General features: G+C 43.1%; 1 pseudogene across 1 annotated transcript; it reads left to right on the top strand.

The window, feature by feature from the left end:
* Positions 1–2,521: 2,521 nt before the first annotated feature.
* Positions 2,522–3,992, top strand: LOC308562472 (transcriptional enhancer factor TEF-4 pseudogene; annotated as a pseudogene). The gene has a single exon. The product of its transcript is annotated as a transcriptional enhancer factor TEF-4 pseudogene (transcript).
* The last annotated feature ends 17,017 nt before the right edge of the window (positions 3,993–21,009 follow it).

Here is a 21,009-nt window from a genome sequence, read left to right as displayed (position 1 = left end):
CCCTTCCTGTTTCCCTTCCCGGCAGGCTCCGGGAGCGCCTCCGCTCCGATTGGTTGAGCGCCTTCGCCGTGATCTTAGCGCTTGGTCCGCCCCCGTGACGTGCTGCAGGGTTCGGGCTGTCCTGCCGCTGCGCGGTTGCCCTCCTTCCTCTTCCTCAAGACCCCTCGGTGCCTGGGAGAATCGGAACCGAGGATGAATTCCCGGGTTTCCCGCTCTGGTTCCGCCTGCAGGAATCTGGGGATCACGCTGAAGGAAGGGAAGAGCATGGGTGTGTTGACCAGCCCCTTGCCTCTCTCAGGGCATCTATTTTTTTATTCACATTTTTTTAAATCCCCACCAGAGGATATTCTTTCCATTGCTTTTTCAGAGAGAGTGGAGAGAGAGACACCAATTGGTTGCCCAGACCCAGGTGGGGATGGAGCCTGCTAGCGAGGTACCTGCCATTAGGCGGAAAGAACTGGGACCCTTCAGCCTGGGGGCCAGGGCCCCAGCCATGGGGACAGACCAGCTAGGGCTACCTTTGTACGGTTTAATGATGGTGGGCTCCGCTTAAGAAGTCTTCTCTTTGATGTTGCAGCTTTCATTATTAGCTCTCTTGGCTCCTAAATTAAATTAATGCCCAAGTATTTTGAGCCTTTTTTTGGTGGTGGTGGGGTCATCATTGTAAATGAAATCTTGCTTTTAAATTATATTTTCTAGCTATATTTTACTGATAAAAGGAATGTAGTAGGTTTTCTTGTTTCTCATGCAGGAGACTATGCTTAAGGTATAAATCCAAGGCATATCAGGCCTGTGGTCACCAAGCGTCTCCTCCCAATTAGAGGCAGTACAGAAACGCAGTTAAGAGTACTGAGGTCTGAATCCCGACTCTGCCACTCCCTCCCTAGCCTGATGAATTTCGGCAAATTAGTAAACTTCTCTGTGTCTCAGTTTCCTTAGCCAAAAAGTGTGAGTAGTAATAGTACGTACTTGCCTCATAGTGTAGCGGAAAAGACTCAGGCCGCACACCGGAGGAGGCGAAAGGAGACCTTTATTAACGCATGTGGTCCCAGTCTCCAAATTCTGGGCCCCGAACAAAGGGCTTGGGTCAGCTTTATAGGGTCGGAGGTCGGGCCTGCTTGTGGCCCGAAAATAGTGGGCGGGGTTACAGAGGTCAGATAAGGTTACATGTACATTTAGGCGGGTAACCTGATACCTGAAATGGGGAATCTTCCTAAAATGGCGGCAGTTCCTGCCTCAATAGGATTGTCAAAAGGATTAATTGAAGTAATATATGCAAAGACCACATCTAGCTCATAGTAAACACACAATGTATGTTAGTTGTTGTCATTACTCAGGATTACCTAAGCCTTAAGTTGAGCGAGGGCAAAGAAGTGGAAAAGCATTGCAGAGGATGGAAAAATTTACTTCTTTGGTGATTGGCCCCAGCAGTGAGGTTTCTCCTCAGTATTTGATGTGGAAGATCTGTACACACTTGCAAGACACGCAGTTTCAAAACCACCTTTCCGAAATCAGAGACAACCTTAACTAGGATCTTTGTGTGATCCCGTTATTGCCGTTTCTATAATCAGTGAATTTTTACTTTACAACAAAATTTAGTAAATATCCTTTATTTTGTTTTGTGGATTACACTTAAAATAGAAGAATTGGCCAGGTGTTCCAAAAAGAAAATCTGATTTTGTACTCCATATGCAAAGCTGCTATCATAGTCACTGTTTTTGCCCATGTTTATTATGTATTTTGTTTTGCTTCAATTCGCGTAATTTTATGCTACATTAGCCATTTAAGGAGGATTTATGGCAGATGATATCTAACAGTTTCATTTAGCAAAGATGCCAGGTATATAGTGTTAGAAAATTGTAATGGGAAGATTCTAACCTTGTTTACAGAGCACCCTACTTACCCCAAACATTTTAGCATCTGTTCAAGACACATTCATCAGCAGGCACTTGCAGTAATATGAATGGAATACTGATTTCCAAAGACAAGGCAATCAACAGTTGCTTGATTTGGAAACTAAATGGTTCTTGTTATTTTGCTTGAGAGTGTCAGAGTGTGGCTGCAAGGATGCTGTTCTGGTTTGACTAAGAGAAAGTCTAACTGACTGCAGGATTATCTAGAAATCTGGTAGGTTTCAGGGGAGGCCTGGAGAGAGTTTGCCCCTCCCCTCCACATCCCATCCATCACCAAGTCTGACTGACTCTTTGTCAGCCAATTGCTCTTATCTGCCCCTCCTCTCCATTGACCCTGCTCTGGGTTAGTCTGCATCAGCTGTCACACTGCAAAGCTACCTGCCATTCTACTGCCTCTAGCCTTGTCCTCTCTAATGGCTTCTCTGCATTGCTCTTGCTTGAGTGATTTTTCTAACTTACAAATCTTGTTATTTTACTTCCCAGATCAAAGTTACTCAGTGGTCTTATGATAAAATCAAAACTTTTGCAAGTCCTCAGGGTTGCCCCCATCTTTCTGTTAAGACTCTTCTTCTGCTCTCGGCTCCCCAGCCCCAGGCCAGGAGGCCCAGATGGGGGAACCCCGGGCTGGGGGCCCCTGGACGATGGCAGCGCCTGGACAGGAAGTGAGGAAGGAAGTGAGGAGGGCACCGGTGGCAGTGAGGGGGCTGGAGGAGATGGGGGCCCAGATGCAGAGGGTGTCTGGAGTCCAGACATCGAGCAGAGCTTCCAGGAGGCCCTGGCCATCTACCCGCCTTGTGGCCGGCGGAAAATCATCCTGTCTGAGGAGAGCAAGATGTACGGTCGGAATGAACTGGTTGCCCGCTACATCAAGCTGAGAACGGGGAGACCCGGACTCGTAAACAGGTCTCTAGTCACATCCAGGTCTTGGCCCGAAGGAAATCGAGGGAAATCCAGTCCAAGCTCAAGGCCCTGAATGTGGGCCAGGTTTCCAAGGATAAGGCTTTCCAGACCATGGCCACCATGGCCTCGGCCCAGCTCATCTCGGCACCTTCTCTGCAGGCCAAACTGGGTCCCGCTGGTCCTCAGGCCTCTGAGCTTTTCCAGTTTTGGTCAGGGGGCTCTGGGACCCCCTGGAATGTTCCAGATGTGAAGCCATTCTCGCAGACACCGTTCTCCTTGTCACTGACCCCCCATCTACTGACCTCCCAGGGTAGGAGCCCCCCCAAGCCCTCTCACCCCCTGCCCTGCCCCCCCCTGCTCGGTGCCCGCAGCCTGGCAGGCTCGCGCCCTGGGCGCTGCCAGCTGGTGGAACTCGCGGCCCTGCGGAACCCCGGATGCAGGAGACTCTGACCAGAGGCCACTGTTTGTACACATCAGCCAGCACTGCCCCGGCCCTGGGGCGCCCCCCCTCGAGAGTGTGGATGTCCGACAGATCTATGACAAATTCCCTGAGAAAAAGGGTGGTCTGCGGGAGCTGCGTGATCTGGCCCCCCACGCTTTCTTCCTGGTCAAGGTCTGGGCGGACCTGAACTGGGGCCCGAGTGGCGAGGAGGCGGCAGCAGCGGCGGCTTCTATGGCCCGAGCAGCCGGTATGAGAGCCTGGAGCACAGCACCCTCACCTGTCCCTCCAAGGCCCGCTCCTTCGGCAAGCAGGTGGTGGAGAAAGCGGAGCCGGAGCGCGCCCGGCTGGAGGACGGCAGGTTCGCGTCCCGCCTGCTGCGCCACCCACGGTGAGTACCTGGTGCATTTCTTATACAGGCTGCGGCAGCCGCCTGAGCGCTGCGTGATGAAGTGCCCTGGGGGACTTCGCCATCCTCCAGGTGGCGACAAATCGAGACACCCAGGAGCTGCTGCTCTGCACTGCCTACGTCTTTGAAGTCTCCACCAGTGAGAGGGGGGCCCAGCACCACATTTATCGCCTGGTCAGGGACTGAAGGGGGACCCAAAAAGTGGCTCACCCCCAGAACACCCTCCTCCCAGGAAGGACCTCCAGCTTTCCTCAGGCTTATTTGGAGAGGGGGCTGCTCCCTGTTAAGAGGGGACCTTGAAAGCTGGGTGGTGAGTTGAATGGGCTGTGACTGAGAGGAGAAGATGGATGGATTCTGATATTGGGACCTCACAGGGGTCTGTGAAAGGACAGATCACTCCATTGGGGCTGGGGACCTGAGGATACAGCATGGTCTCTGTCTCTAACAGGTGCCCTCCCCACTCTGTTCTGGGTGTTTGGGAGGGCCCTAGTTACATATTGGCTTGCCCTTCTCTTTGTTTTTCAACTCCCCTTTTCCCAATCTGCCTCTCCTTACCACCTCCACCCTGTGATCCTGATATCAAATATTGAAGGTTAACCCTTTCTGTGCAGGGCCAGGTGGGCCCTGGAAATATTTTTTTTAATATAACAAGAGATATTTATAAGTGGGTGTTAGGGTCGTGACTTTTTTCTCAGCTGAGCAAGCAGCGGGGCGAGGCTTTTTAATGTTATGCCCTCTTCTACATGAGCCACGGGCTAGACTGTATTGTTTGCCACCCCCACCCCTCCACCCCCCCGCCCCAAAATTGTGTTGGTTTGTGTTTTGACAGAGGATAAAGCTATTTTACAAAAAAAAAAAAGACTGTTCTTCTGTTCCCTTCCATAAGCTTCATCCCCTGGAGTATGGAACAACTTGTGGGTCCCTTCACTCATCCTTCACATTTATGCTCAATTGCTTTTCTGTAAAGAATTACCTGAGCCTTCCCAGCAGACCTAGAAAGTCTTCTGTGTTCCTACAATACTTTGTAAATAGTTCTGTTAATGGCAGAGTTAGTCCTCATATGCTGAATTTGGCTAACAAAGAATTCAGAACCAAGAACTCTGGTGAAAGGGAAAGTTTACTTAGAAAGTCACAGAGGTAGGAGAAGTGAGCCACCTCTGCTGCTTGGACTCAGGAAACAAGTTACAGAGGCAAATAAAAGGGCCCTTGGATACATGCCTTAGGAAAGAAGTGGGCAGAGGGGTGGCACAAGTGAGAGAGAGGGAGAGAAGGAGGAGGAGAGGTAGAGGGAGAGAAAGAGAGAGAGAGAGAGAGCAAGAGAGAGTGCCCTGTGTCTATTGCCTTAGAGATTTTTATATATTTTCTAAAGGCAGAAATTTTAGGGGAGGTCTCAGGGGAAGATCTCAATAGAATATTCATCAGCTTTCCAGATGTGTCCTTTCAGGGTCATGGTCTCTAGTGATTGCTTGGCACTAGGGTAGAGGGTCATTAGTCATTGCATCTGGTCCTGATGTGAGCCATGACATTACTTCTTCTGGTTTTGCTACTTTCCTGGGCCCGAGCTGAAACACAACTGAGGCCTAGATGTTATCTAGTTCCACCAAAACTGTATCTCTGGTCAACAGACCTGAGACTGTTCCTAAGACTATTTGATGCTGATAAGAACCTCATTGTCCTGAGGGCTTAATGTTTAAGGGAGTGGTCCAGCAAGGACTTTTATGGGAGTTGCATGAGGCTATCCTCCAGCCTCCTTGTTCCTCCTCTAAGGGAGAGTCTAAACCACATGACTAACAGCATGCTAGGGAGGAAAGGTCACCCTGGGAGCAAGGTCGTAGCCTATAATAGTTGTTTCCTATAGTTTTTCCCATTGCTAGTCACCCGGGACTTTCCATCCTGGTGACATTCTGTACCTGGCCTATCGTTCCTGCTCTGCTCATGCCTGTATAACTGCCTACTTGTTCAGCTCCATAACAAGAAATAAAACATTATGTTAAGGGGGGTGGAGGGATTGAAATAAAAGGGAAAAAAGAGAGAACTCATGGATATGGACAACAGTATAGTGATTGCCATGGGGTGGGGTGGGTGGAGGTGGAAGAGGGCATAGAGGGGATAAACGGTGATGGAAAAATGTTTTTAAAATAGTAGCTACCTTTCATCATGCATTTACTATTTGCCTGGAATTTAGGCAAGTACAGTACTTTTAATTTTTTAAAATACATTTTTATTGATTTTAGAGAGACTGGGAGAGGGAGAGAGAGAAACATCAAGAAACATCAATCGGTTGCCTCCCTCACACACCTCAAATGGGGATTGAACCCATAAACTGGGTATGTGCCCTGACCAGGAATTGAACCAGCAACCTTTCTGTGCTTAGGATGACACTCAACCAACTGAGCCACACTGACCAGGGCAATACTTTTAATTTTGTTATGTCAGTGTTTCTCAAATTTCAGTGTACACTATTTTCTTTAATTTGACTCATTTTTACTAACATAAATGTATTTTTTTAAATACTTTTTTATTGATTTTTAGAGAGAGAGGAAGGGAGAGAGATAGAGAGATAGAAACATCTATGTGAAAACAATACATCAGTGGGCTGCCTCCTGCATGCCCCTTAATGTGAATCGAGTCCCAAATCCGGGTATGTACCCTGACTGGGAATCAAACTGTTGACCTCTTGGTTCAATGGTGGATGCTCAACCACTGGGCTAATATGAATGTATTTTAGAAAAACATTTATACCACTATGTGGAAAACTAGTATCACTTTCCATAAATGGAAATAAAGTAAGTTAGGCAGTATAAACAGTGGTATATTTAATCAGTTCACTAAATTGTGTTCCAATGAGAAGAAGAAGCATGTTTAAGATCAGTCAGAAAATAAAGATATTCAGCTCAATCTCACATAGCTTAAAAAAAAAATGAGGACCTACATTAATAGAAATGTTTTAGTTTTGATGTAAATTTACACCAAGAATTCTAATTCATGTCCATTCATAGTTCAAGAGGTGATTACATATAACTTACTCTTTTGATAGTTCCTAGCAAAAGTGATATGTGATTTTTGTTTAAAAAATTTTAGTTAAAAGAAGCCAGGTGAAGAAATTGCCAGACATTGTACTTGTGTTGAATTATTTGGTAATGACACCCAAAATGGTAGAAAAATAAAACACCATTCCTTTTTCATGCGATGCTGCCAATGGGATTGGAAACAATGCTTATGAGAATCTTCTTTATTATGTTGTTTGAGTCTCTTTTTAGTTTAAAATTCTCTCAGCAAGATCTTTGAGTTCAAAACCAACTTGTTCAACTAACAAAAGGGATCAAACACACCATAATCAAACAGTGCCCTTCTCCAGATCTAGTTTTATTGTCATTGCGTACAATTTGCCTTGCCAGCAGAATACTATTTTATAGTAATAATTCAAGTTGTTCAGATGGGCAAATATATCAGCAGGTTATTATGCTAGTTGAAAATTCATCCAACTAAGCATATTAACTCAGAGAATAATGCTTTCTTTCAAAGTGACTTTCTCCTCATGATTTGGATGGACACTGGGAAAACCAAAAAGCTTCAGTGTGAAGTAGTAGCTGCTTGGAGTCACTGACCATCTCTACACAGAGCTGAAAAAAAGTTGTGAATTGAGTTTAATTCGATAAATTTAACAATGTAAGCAGCTTTATAAAATACCTAAGCCAGGCTGGGCGTGGCTCAGGGGTTGAGCGTCGACCTGGGATCCAGGCGATCAGGGTTCGATTCCTGGTCAGGGCACATGCCCAGTTGTGGGCTTGATCGATGACTCTCTCATCATTGATGTTTCTGTCTCTCTCTCTCCCTCTCCTTTCCTCAATAAAGATATATTTTAAAAAAATAATTTAAAATAAAATAAAGTACCTAAGTACTTCTCTTTATCTTCAGGCATTTGAAGGCCCTTCTCTGTGTTTCTTTTCTTTTTTAAGTTATTAAATTTATTGGGGTGACATTGGTTAATAGGATCATGTAGGTTTCAGGTGTAGATTTCTATGTTACAAGATCTGTATATTGCACTGTGTGCCCACCACCCAAAGTCAAATCTATCTTCTGTCACCATATAGCAGGCCCTTTTCACCACCACCTCCCCCCCGCACACACCTGTGTTTCTAACAGTGCATAGATTTTAGATTTTACTTTTGTAATGATAGTTTGAATAGATGGAACAAGTCCTCTTGGCTTTAACCCTATAAGCCAATAATAATTATCACTCTCTATTCCTCTGACTTAGTTTAAGAGGAAATAAACCAGTTAAAGTCAATGCTTCAGAAAAGTCTAATTGAAATTGGGTGTGGGGGGCATTTTTAAAGAAATGTTGCCATGATATTCATCTCCTTAAGGTGCTGAGGAGCTCAGAACAGTCAAGATATAGACAAGAAGGAGCCATTAAAATTCTCAACTGTCACCAGCCATACCCACCCTGAGTTGAAGAATACCCAGATTATGTCAGTGTTGGGCTTTGGGATGAGGGGAGGGAGAATAGGGATAGAAGAGAGCAGGGAAGATAGGGATAGTCATTGAATCTGTGTCAATTTTTTGTTCTCAGTTCTCAACAAATTGCCCTCTTTCCTTTTATAAGGACTTGATGCAGAACCTGATACATTTGATGCATGTAGCCGAGTTAGGGAAGATTAAAGTAGGCTGTGTATAATTCTGGCTAATTTAATAGTTGTTCTGCAGTAAAAAATGTAATTTTTTAGTAGTTGGAAATAGCAATAAGCATTTCCAAACAAAAAACAGAGTAAGTGGGGTTGAAGATATAGAAAAGATAGATATGAAGGAAAAATTTATTATACTCCACCCCCCTTTGGATTTATGAAATGTGAACGTTTATTTAGGAGAAGCCAGTGAAAAGAGAGAGGCTGAAGACAGAAAAAAGAGGATATGTATTAAAAGCTACATGTCTGAGGAGAGAGGGAAATGGAGCCCAAGCACATGAGGTGGAATTAACCCTAGATAAAGGAGGGCCACCTCTTCCTTTAGGGAGGAGCAGGAGCAAGGAAGGTATGCATGTGTGCAGATTGAACCCATTCTGTAGGTCAGGGATGGGAACTAGTATGTTTGAGAGACTATTTTCTCTGTGAATGAGAACAACATTCTAGATGAGAGGGCAGATGGGAAGAGTGGTCAGGAGACTTGTGGAGAGTCATGTGGGTAGAAGTGGAAGGAGCTGAGTAGAAACAGCAAGTAGGATTGCTGAATTAGGCTCAGCATTCAAACCAGATGGGATTGGAAAGCATGGCTTTGAGATGTGTGTACATCAGGCATGACAAGAAATTGAGCTCCTCAAACAACCTCACACTTCTGAGGCGTGTGACAACTTGTCCACACAGGGCACACTGACAGGTCCACTGAACCCCTCCATGTGGAATTTTTGGCCTTCTGAAGATTTTAGTGCCTCACTTGCAACCAGGACTTGGCCTGGGTGGCTTTTGGTCCTGCCTGCCATGATGTAGCCTACAGTCATGGGTCTCTTGAAGTTGGTTGCCTGTCTGGCCTGCTGTCAGAAATTGAGGTCCAGTTGCCCTCTGCTCTGGGATGCAGTCCCAATGCTCTCATTTCATCAGCCTAGGGAAATACCATTCTTGGCTCAGGATTTCTTTTTCCCTTCAAGTCTCCAATCATGAAATCTGTCATGATCTCTAACACTCTCCCAACCTTAAGCTTTTGAAAACAAAACCAGAAGGATTTCGGTAAGTTAGTTTTCTAGGCCTGGAATTTTCTTTGTGGAAAGTTTTTAAGTCATACACATTCAATTTCTGAATAGACATAGAGCTATTCGGGCTATCTATTTCTGTTGAATAAGCTTTGCTAATTTGTGACTTTCAAGGAAGCTCTTCATTTTATTTAAGTTGTTATTTAAGTTAAATTTATATACCTATGCCCTTATTATTTTTGTAATTCTGTAAAATCTTTAGAGATGTCTTCTCTTTCATTCCTGATAGTAGTAATTTTTGGTCTTCTCCTTTTGACTTGATCATTCTGCCAAGATGTTTATCAATTTTATTGATCATAAAAAGTCAGCTTTTTATTATTTTCCTGTTCTTTTTCAATTTTATGTGTGCTGTTTCCACTGTTATCTTTATTAGTTTCTTCATTTTGCTTACTTTGAGTTTAATTTGTTCTACTCTTTCTAGTTTCTTAATGTGGGAGCTTAGGTTACTGATTTTAGATCTTTCTTCTTTTCCAATGTAAGCATTTAATGTTATAAAGTTCCCTGTAAGTACTACTTTATCCATATACCACAAACTTTGAAATGTTGTATTTTTATTTCTGATATCATTTGTAATTTTTTTCTTTCATTTATGGGTTATTTAGAAGCCTGTTGTTTAAGTCCCAAATATTTGAGGGATTTTCAGATATCTTTCTGTTATTAATTTCTAATATAATTCCACTGTAATCAGAAAAGATAGATTTCTTTCTTTCTTGTAAATTTATTGAAACTTATAGCATGGCCCAGAGTATAGTCTTTTTTTTTTTTTTTAATATATCTTTATTGATTTCAGAGAGAGGAAAGGAGAGGGGGAAAGAGAGAGAGAGAGAGAGAGAGAGAGAGACATTAATGATGAGAGAGTCATTGATCAGCTGCCTCCTGCATGCCCCCACTGGGGATCGAGCCCACAACCCAGGCACATGCCCTGACCAGGAATCAAACCATGATCTCCTGGATCATAGGTAGATGCTCAACCACTGAGCAACACCAGCTGGGCCAGAGTATAGTCTTGATGCAGTTTTAATGTCCACTTGAATATGTATTCTGTTGTTTTGTGGTGGAGTGTTATGATATATCAATTAGGGTAAGTTGGTTGACATTATAGCTCAAGTCTTCAATATCCTTATTGATTTTTTATTTGTTTTTTTACAATTTATAGAGAGAAATATTGAAAACTCCAATTATTAAAGAGAATTTGCCCATTTATCCTTTAGTTCTATCAGTTTTTGCTTCACAAATTTTGAAACTATTATTAGATGCCTACAATTTAAGACTGTTGTGTTTTATTGATGAATTATGCCTTGTATCATTAAGAAATGTGCCACCTTATCCATGGTAACAGTCCTTGTTCTCTCTTCTACTTTGTGTGATATTAATGTAACTACTCCAGATTTTTTTCAATTGTTTTTTGCTTGGTATATCTTTATCTATCCTTTTATGTTTAATTGTCTGTGCCTTTATATGTAACATCAGTTTCTTATGCTCACAATATCGTTGAGTCTTGATTTTTTTTTTAATCCAATGTGATAACCTCTGCCTTTGTAACAAGCTAGGGTCCATCACGGGCACATCTGGGGGGTGAAGGGCCATTCAGTGAGCAGCACAGAGGAAGGACTAAAGATGCTAAACACACTTCAGAAAGAGAATGATAAAATTCTCCCTTTATGATTCTGCCAGGATCAGCCCTGGGTTGAGGGCATGTGATGGGGCCTTGGAATCAGATATTAATATGTGCCCATGGCTCAAGAGACTAAGGGACATCTGGTAGTTTATCAAAAGATTAAACATAGAATTACCATTTGATCCAGATACCAGCATACCAATGTTCACAGCAGTGTTATTCGCAATAGCCAAAGGTGAAAAAAAAATGCCCATCAGTGGATGAATAAATAAAATGTGGTATATTCGTACAATGGAATGTTATTTGGGCTTAAAAAGGAATGAAATTCTGATATTTGCTGTAATAGGAACGATCCTTGAGGGATTATACTAAGAGAAATAAACCAGACACTGAAGGATAAATATAGGATTCCTCTTAGATGATGTTGTGGACTGAATTGTCTCCCCAAGTTTACATGTGGAAACCCCAACCCCAAATGTGACTGTATTTAGAGGTAGGACCTTTACAAAGGTAATTAAGGTTAAATGAGGTCATAAGGGTGAGGCTCTAATCCCATAGGATTAGTGTCCTCATAAGAAGAGATACCGGGGAGTGCTCTCTCCACACCCTCTCCCTCCCGTCTCCCTCTTTCTCTCTCTCTGCCCTCCTTCCATGTGAGGACACAGTGAAAAGGTAGCCAACTGCAAGCCAGGAAGAGTGCTCTCACCAGGACCATGCTGGCCCTGATCTCAGACTTCCAGCCTCAAGAACTGTGAGGCCCGGCCGAGCGTGGCTCAGCGGTTGAGCGTCCACCTGGGATCCAGGCGATCAGGGTCCGATTCCCGGTCAGGGCACATGCCCAGGTCGTGGGCTCCATCAATGACTCTCTCATCATTGATGTTTCTATCTCTCTCTCTCCCTCTCCTTTCCTCTCTCTGAAATCAATAAAGATACATTTTTTAAAAAAAACAAAAACTGTGAGAAAGTAAACATCTGTTGTGTAAGCCACCCAGCCTATGGCACTTTGTGATAGCAGCCTGAGCTAAGATGTGAGGTACCCAGAGTGGTCAAATTCATAGAGATAGAAAGTAGAACTGATTACCAGAGGCTGCGGGGAAGGGGGATGAGGAGTGGTTGATGAGTGCAGAGTGTCAGTTCATGATTGATGAAGTTCTGGAGCTGGATAGTGGCGATGGTTGCACAATAATGTGAATGTACTTAATGCCGCTAAACTACACAATAAAAATGTTTAAAATGGTAAATTTTTTGTTATTATTTACCACAATTAAAAAAAATAAAATTTTTTGCCCTGGCTTTGTGGTTTGGTCAGTTGGAGCGTCTTCCCCTGCACCAAAAGCTGGCGTGTTCAGTTCCCAGTTAGGGCACATGCCGGGGTTGCAGGGTTATCCCCAGTCGGGTGTGTGCAGGAGGCAACTGACCAGTGTTTCTCTCTCACATCAATATCTCTCTCTCCCTCCCTTCCTCTCTCTAAAATCAACTAATAAAATAAAATATTTTTTAAAAAGGTGGAAAAATTCCAAAAAAACCCACAACAAAATCTAAGGGACGTCTATGGCCTTTCTGAACCCTGATTCTGCATGATCGGCCTCGGCCAAATGGCCACACCTCCCATCACCTCCGCTTAGGCACACTGACGACGTCCTTCCACCACAGCCTTCGGAACACACAATTCAACAGATAGCAAACTGGAGAACACTTTAACTTTCCTCTAAATGAGTCTGGAGCTCTGCTGCCGCTAAATTTAAGTCTTTTTCCCAAGAGGGAAAGAAAAATTGAGAAGAAAAAAGTGTCTGCAGCTGGACCCTGAATTAGCAGTTTTGTCTCTAAAGACCGGAAAACACCTGGTCCCAGCAGACTTCCTAGTGCATTTTATATGGTTCTCAAAACTAGACTAATTCTTATCTAACTGGCCAGATTTAGTTATGTTTGGTTGTGTAACACAATTTAATCTAAGCTCAAGCAATCACACAATATTTTATTTATTTTTTAGCAGGGATAAGAATATACAAAATTACTGTCATACGTTTCCTAGGTTGAGTTGTAGTTTTGTTAACTCAGGAAGCTTAAAACAGAGCAAAGCACATATTATTAGAGAGCACCGGAATCAGGGTATACTGGAAAAAGACTTCATACCATAGAGCCCTGCTGCTCTGAGCTGGTTCTCTGATTAGCAACATTAGCATATTCTCCGAACTTGTTAGAAATGTGGGATATTCGACCCCCATGCCAGACCTACTGACTCAGAAACAGCATTTTGACAAAATCCCTAGGAATGCTGATGAAAGTTTGAGAAGCACTGTTACAGGGTCGGTTTCTCAGAAGGTGTCTTTAGACCACTCCCAGCCAACTTGCCTGAGAATATTATTACAAATGCATATTCCTGGGTCCTGTCCAAGACCCACCAAAGTCACCCCATATGACTTTTAGGCAAACTAGCTTTGAGAACTACTGCTCAAAAAAAGTACATAATTTAAAAAGCTGCTTTAATGATTCAGATACTCTCCTGCACCTTCAACAAGCCTTTCCTTTGGGAAACGTGGTTCTAAGAACATGAGATTTCCCAATAACCATGCAATGGAGGAAAGAGAGAGAGAAGTGAGACTCTGCTAGTAGGATTTGAGGTAGCTTTGACTCTTCACACCTGGTTGGAATGGATTTCTGTTGTTAATCCTCACCCAAGGATATTTTCCCATTGATTTTTAGAGAGAGTAGAAGGGAAGGAAAGAGGGGGGGAGAGAGGGGGAGACAGAAACATCTATGTGAGAGAGATACATGGATCCATTGCCTCCTGCAAGCATGCTGACCCGGACTGGGGAATGGGCCCTGCAATGTAGGTACCTGCTCTTGACTAGAAATCAAACCCCTGACCCTTGGCACACGGGCTGATGCTCTAACCACTGAGCCACACTGGCCAGGACTGGAATGGATTTTTAAGGATGATGCTATCTTTCTCATTTCATTTTCTCAATCTTGTTTTCTCTCTCTCTGTCTCTCCCTCTCCCTCTCCCTCTCTCTCTCACATACACACACACACACTAGGGTTGAAATAATAAAGGGAGTCAGAGGAAGATGTTTGCTCATAAATCTGAGTGATAAACTAAGCTGACATGAGACTAAGTAGTAGCTGCTGTGGCACCCTCAGGATTAGGTGTGGCTGTAATGGCTCTCCTCCTCCTGCTTTATGTAATAGTGTGAATAACCTGGCAGCTTCCTCCTCAAAGGGTTGGCTTTGAGTAAAGAGACATGTATGTGATGAGACTTAAATGGCCTGGGAAAGTCCACTGACCAGCTTGAAGTCCTGTCTGTCACCATTTGAGTGCCACTTGACACTGGGTACACACAGATGTTCTGGGAGCACCACTCTACAAGCTGATTCAGCCAACACTGCTGAACAAAGTGGATTTGTTCATTCAGGTCTTTCTGAGCCAGGCACCCAGCTGAGACATAATCGTATTGGCTGGAGATAAAGGCCAGGAGCCTGGGAAGGGAGAAGTGTGCTCATTTAGGTATGTGGAGAGCCTGTGGATAAGAGCACAAGGACACCCATGAGAGATGTCACTTACTTCATGGGTTCTGAAGACCGGCTGGGGGGCTTGGCTGAAAGCACATAACTCAGGCCTACTTCTCATCCCAGCAAACCAACAAGCTGGGGGGCCTGGTTAAAGGTGACCAGAAGTTAATGGAACTGGATGCTGGAGCTGGAAGAGACTGCAGGGTGTGTGTCCTGCCTATTCATTTGTTGACATAAGAAACATCCAAGCCTGTAGAGAAATTTTATAAAAGCTTATTTGAGCCAAAATGACTACATATGCTCCAACCACTGAGCCACACTGAGCGAGATCTCAATTGCTCTGGAGAATCATAATTTGCAGTTTCTGTTTGCATTTGAAATTGAGGAGGAAGCATAAGGAAGATTACATGAAGGTGGGAGAAAGCAAGGCGGTGCTCAGATTACAGGATAGCTAAGATTATGTGCCCTCTTGCATGCTTTAGACCAGGTCTGAAAGGGAGGTATTGGAAGTAAGGGTTTGAAAGGGGGTGTTTCAAAGCTGCATTAACCTAGATGCACAGAAACAATGGACAGGGCTTGCTTAAGGCAAAGATAAGAGTTTTAGTAAAGAAGTTATATGCCTGGGCGTGACTACCCACCATGACCTGCCTGGTTAGGAATTTATGATCTGATCACTCTGTGAGGTCACTTTTCATAGAACCCCTTTTTTTCATCCACATGCTCTACAAATGAGAATCCTGACTTCCCAAGACAACCGGACAACCTCAGTGAACATTAGAGTGCTACAGGAGTGAGTTGTAGGTCATCAAGAGGATGTAACTGCCAATTGACCCATTAGCTAGATCCAGGCAATCAAAGAGGCTCTTTACCCACTTCCTGTCCTTGGAATGTATATTCTGCCTACTTTCCCCTTACAAGGACACAGCCTTGAGAGAGTAAGATGTTGAGACCAGCTGGATGGTATAAATGACTGATCCCAGTTAGGGACTCTATATAAACTTTAAGATTCTGCCTGGTAGGTGTGGAGATCTACTTGTCTTGCTGTTGCCCAATTAAGCCTTGTATGTAAATTGGTTTGCTGATTAAACCTGTCACCTACCCATCTGGGGTGGTCTACCTCTATCTTTGGTCTCTCCTTGCACTCATTGTACAAGGAGCTTGTTTCAGATTTCACCCAGGGAACTCCCAAGGTTGCAAGCTAACAAAGAGGCAAGGTGTGACTGGCACTGTGACTCTAGACTCAGTGCGGTGGGTGCTCAAATGCGTCTTTCTGCGTTCACACTAGAAGCCAGAAAATAGGGTCTATAAGAGCTGAGTCTTAGTCTTGCATATAATTGTAAATTTTATTTTATTTTATTTATTTTAAATCCTCACTTGAGGATATTTTTTCCATTGCTTTTTAGAGTGGAAGAGAGAGACAGAGGGAGAGAGAGAGAGAAAAATTGATTGGTTGCCTCCCCCACTTGGAGGGCATTGAGCTTGCAAGTGAGGTATGTGCCCTTAGCCATGATCGAACCCAGGACCCTTCAGTCTGAGGGCCAGTGCTCTAACCACTGAGCAAAACTGGCTAGGGCAATAATTGTAAATTTTATATCTGCAACCAGATGGTAGGCAGCATTTTAGGAGAATGGGCTTTAACATCACAGAGACATGGGTTCAAACCTGGCATTTCTACCTATTTACTCATGCAAAGGCAAGGAGTAATTCCATGAGTTTCAGTAAAATGGGGATAATGTTATCTGGATTATAATGTTGGAAGATGTAATGAGGTAATATGAGTAAAGTTTGCTGTTCCTCAAACTTGAAAGGAGTATGAATTAATGGAATTTTGTTAAACTGCAGATTCTGCTCAGTGTTTCTTGGGGTTTGCTAAGGCTCTTCTTTTCTAACAAGTTTCCAGGTACAGCTGATGAAGCTGGTCCATGGACTGCATTTCAAGTAGCATGAATGTAAAGTATTTACCAAATGAGAGAATAAATTTTTAAAAAATTAGTAACCTAAAATTTGGAAATGATTTTGTACTTGCAAAAAATTTGCAAAAAATAAAAAGTATGAAGAATTTCCAGCCCCTGGTTGGGTAGCTCAGTTGGTTAGAATGTCCTACCCATATGCCAAGGATGCTGATTCAATTCCTGGTCAGGGCACAAACAAGTAGAAATCAATGAATACATAAATAGGTGAAACAAATAGGAGATTAACAAATTAATCTCCCTCTCCCTCTCTCAAAATCAATCAATCAATAAAATATTTTTACTTAAAAAAATACTTTTTCTTTTTCCCCCCCACATTGGTTTCCTCTCCCCAGGCTTTCATCACACTATTGTCTGTGTCCATGGGTTATGCATATATGCATATAAGTTTTTAGGTTAATCTCTCCCCAACCACCCATCCCTGCCTTCCCTCTGAGATTCATCAGTCTTTCTCATGCTTCTGTGTCTCTGGATCTATTTTGTTCATCAGTTTATTTTGTTCATTAGCTTCCACATAGGAGTAAGATCATGTGATACTTGTGTTTCTCTGACTGGCTTATTTTGCTTAGCATAATACTCTCCAGGTTTCACCAGGCTGTCTCATAGGATAAGGAATCCTTCTTTTTTACAGCTGCATAGTATTCCATGGTATAAATGTCCAAGATGCTCAATATGATTTCAGTCTTCTTGAACTTGTAGAGACTTGATTTGTGTTCTAACATGTGGTCTATCTTCGATAATGTCCCATGTGCACTTGAGGAGAATGCATATTCTGAAGCTTTGGGGTGAAATGTTCTGTAAATGTCAGTTAAATCCATTTGTTCTTTGGGAAGCTCTTTATTTCACCATCTGTTTTGCATGATAGCCTTTCTGGATAGAATAGTCTTTGTTTCAGATCCTTGTTTTGCATTACCTTGAATACTTCATGCCATTCCTTTCTGGCCTGTAGAGTTTCTGATGAGAAATCAGCTGGCAGCCTTATGGGAACTCTTTTGTAGGTAACAGACTGCTTTTCTCTTACTGCTTTTAAGATTATTTTTGTCTTGAATTTTTGATATTTTAATTATGATGTGTCTGGGTGTGGGCCTTTTTGGGTTCTTGCTTGGGACTCTCTGTGCCTCCTGAACTTGTGTGACTTTTTCCTTCACCAGGTTAGAAAAGTTTTCTGCCATTATTTTTTCAAACAGGTTCTCTAACCATTGCCTACTTTCTAGATCTTCTGGTACTCTTATGATGCAAATATTGGTATATTTCATGTTGTCCCACAGTTCCCTTAAACTGTCCTCCTGTTTTGTAATTTTTTTTGGTTTTTTGGTTCTCTGATTAATTTTTTTTTTCTACCTTGTCTTCTAATTTAGTGATCCAATCTTCAGCTTCCCCTAATCTGCTGTTTATTCCTTCCAGTGGTTTTTTTTGTTTGTTTCTACTATGTCATTCTTAATTTCCTTCATAGTTTCCCTTTCTTTTCTCATGTTGTTGAGCATCCTTATGATCAGTATTCTGAATTCTATATCTGCTAGATAGCTTTAGTCCATCTCATTTAGTTTTTCTTCTGCAGAATTCTTTTGTTATTTCATTTGGGGCTTGTTTTTTGGTCTCCCCATTTTGGCTGCCTGTTTGGATTTGTTTCTATGTATTAGTTAGATCTGGTAGGACTCCCATTCTTTTGGGTGGTCTCTGGTGCAGCCATTGTCAGATGCTGTTTGTGACTGGCCTTGAGTACCCTGTTTGAAGCTCTCTGCCATACTCCACAGCCTGTGATTCCCTCTGCTAGGGCTGGGGGCTGGGTGTGTTTGGACAAGACCAAGATGTGCACCATGGTCTGCTTTTCCAAGCCCTGGGTCCAGAAGCAAATCAGGCAAAGACTCAAACCCCTCAGAGGCTGATTGTTATTTAGCCTCTTAAGGAGCTTCAGGCTGTATAAATTCCACAGGGTAGTGTGAGAGGTATTCCAAAACTGTGGGGCAATTGCCCCCCCCCACACCCCAGGCTGCAGTATGGGGGAAAGAGTCGGCACAGGAATCCAAAGAGGTGCCCTCTGAGCTCTATCCCCCAAGCTAGTACCTCTTGATTCTCCTCACACAGCTCTAGTACACTCTCCCCTTCCTCCACCAGACCCCAGAGTGAATGGCTGCATGCAAAACTTTGTGTGTTGGCCCTTTAAAAGGGTGCCTGCATTTCCAGCCATCTCTCCCTGGCAGACAGAAACCCTGCTTCTTTTCACAGCCAGATGTTATGTGGGTACCTTTCTCAGTTTTGGTGCTCTGGGCTGGGAAGCCCAGCTTGAGGTTTAGACCCTAGAGTTCTCAGTGGGAACCCCCCACAGCTGAGGTATCCCTTCAGGCCTTCAGCTGCTGCCTGTGAAAGCCCAGCCAGACCTCTCTTGCCTCCACACTTCCTACTAGTCTCTAAGCAGTCTCCACTTTTCGTCCTTGGTTATGAGGGTGCTCTCCAGCTAGTCTTTAGTTGCAGTTGATTATTCAGGATGTTTTTTTTTTTATACTTTAGTTGTAATTCCAGTTTGGTCCTGGGAGAGTGTCAGTATTTAAAATATTTTTAACAAAATAATAGTAATTCCCAAAGATTTCCTTTCCAGCTTCCCCAAATGTTAACACCTTATAATCATAGTACAATGATCAAAACAATGAAATTGACATGGAAACAAACCTATTAACTAATCCTGAGACATTTTACAGATTTCATCAATTGCCTCACCAATGGCCTTTTTCTGGAGCAGGATCCATCCAGGATCACCTATCACATTTAATCATCCTGTCTTGTCAGTCTCCTTTGAGTTGGAACAGATTATAGGAGAAACTTTCAGTGAGAGCCAGCTATAACCTCAATGATAATCCAATTGAATTTCTTACTCGTCTTTGAATTCAAGTGGTTCTCAGACCAAGTTCATCAAAAACACCTGGGAAACTTATTTTACACGTTCATACCCAGAGAAACCATATCTGTAGGATTTAGGTGATGTTAGGGAACATGCATTTTTATCAGCATGCCAGGTGTCTCTGATGCAGGTGGTAAGAGGACCAGATTTTGAAAAACAATGCTCAAGTGAGGCTAGCGCAGTTTCAGTAAACACTTGCTGTATGATCTCTTTTTATACAAGGACAAGCTTAAAAACCTTTTTTAAAGCATTTCATTGACAGCCCTGGCCAGAGTGGCTCAGTTGGTTAAGCTTTGTCTCATGCACTGAAAGGTCATCAGTTCCATTCCTGGTCAGGGCACATACCCAGATTACAGGTTCAATCCCTGGTCAGGGTGTGTATGGGAGGCAGTTGATCGACGGTTTTTTCTCACATTGATGTTTCTCTCTCTCTCTCTCTCTCTCTGTAAAATCAACAAAAACATATTTAAAGCATTATATTGACATAGTAACATTTATAGAGATAGTGCAGACCTGTTTCCCCATCTCTACCCCCTTTCATAACACAAGTGGAAGCAACAGTTTCCCTTGTCACCTAATATGCCTTTTATATATATACAATGTCTTTACTGATTTCAGAGAGAGGAAGAGAGAGAGAGAGAGATAAAAACATCACTGATGAGAGAGTCATTGATCAGTGCCTCCTGCATGCCCTCTACTGGGGATTGAGCCTGAAACCCAAGCATGTGCCCTGACCAGAATCGAACCTTGGTCTCCTGGATCATAGATCAATGCTCAACCTCTGAGCCATGCCAGCCACGCTAATGTGCCTTTATTTTCCATGTTTTCTGGGCAGTTCTGGGTTTGAACCTCTTCAAAATTTGCCACAAGGAGGCAACAGTGATTTTATCCTAGTACTCATAGTGCTGTGAGTTGTCAAGTTGCCAAATTAGTAAGCAATTAGCAAGTATTTGAAGAGTCAAATAACATTTTATCAGCCAGACTTCACCACATATGGCCTCAAAGATCTGGATCTTTATACCTCTAATTACATCATGATAAATCCCAGAACCACTGTCTTGGGGCCATTGATAATAATCAGAGATTTATTTGCATAGAGATGTTGGGTGTGCAGGCTTGGGCCAGACCTGAGGACTTCTGTCTGGGCTTGGTCTGGGCTTTCCTGGGCAGAAAGGGCAGCTGTGAAAAATGCAGCAGTTTTGTAGAGGCTCAAAAACAGAACTGCACTTTCCCCATCATGTCCTAGTTTCACATCCCTTTCCTCTGGGGCCAATGAAAAGAAATAACACTCTTCATGTGATCTCAACATCCACTTTCATCCTCCCCTAGCACTGTCAAAGGGACTCAGAAAAGAAGGGCTGACCTGTGTTGGTTGATTGGTTCACTATTCAGTGGCAGAGAGAGCCCAAATCCACACCTATTCTAGACCTAGGGGTGTTCTGGTATACATTAACAACCGGCACTGCAAACAAACAAACAAACTACTGGTGTTCACCAATTTCTGTGGGGGTAAATACTCCCATTATGGCTGATTTCAAGCTATCAACATGGGAAGAGATGTATAGAAGCCCACCTGTCTGTCATATAAATACAATAAATACAGTCTC

The sequence above is a fragment of the Miniopterus schreibersii genome (genome assembly GCF_964146895.1).
Source record: "Miniopterus schreibersii genome assembly, chromosome: 1".
NCBI classification, from domain to species: domain Eukaryota; kingdom Metazoa; phylum Chordata; class Mammalia; order Chiroptera; family Miniopteridae; genus Miniopterus; species Miniopterus schreibersii.
Note: the sequence above shows the minus strand (reverse complement) of the source record. Positions and strands in the feature narration are given on the sequence as shown.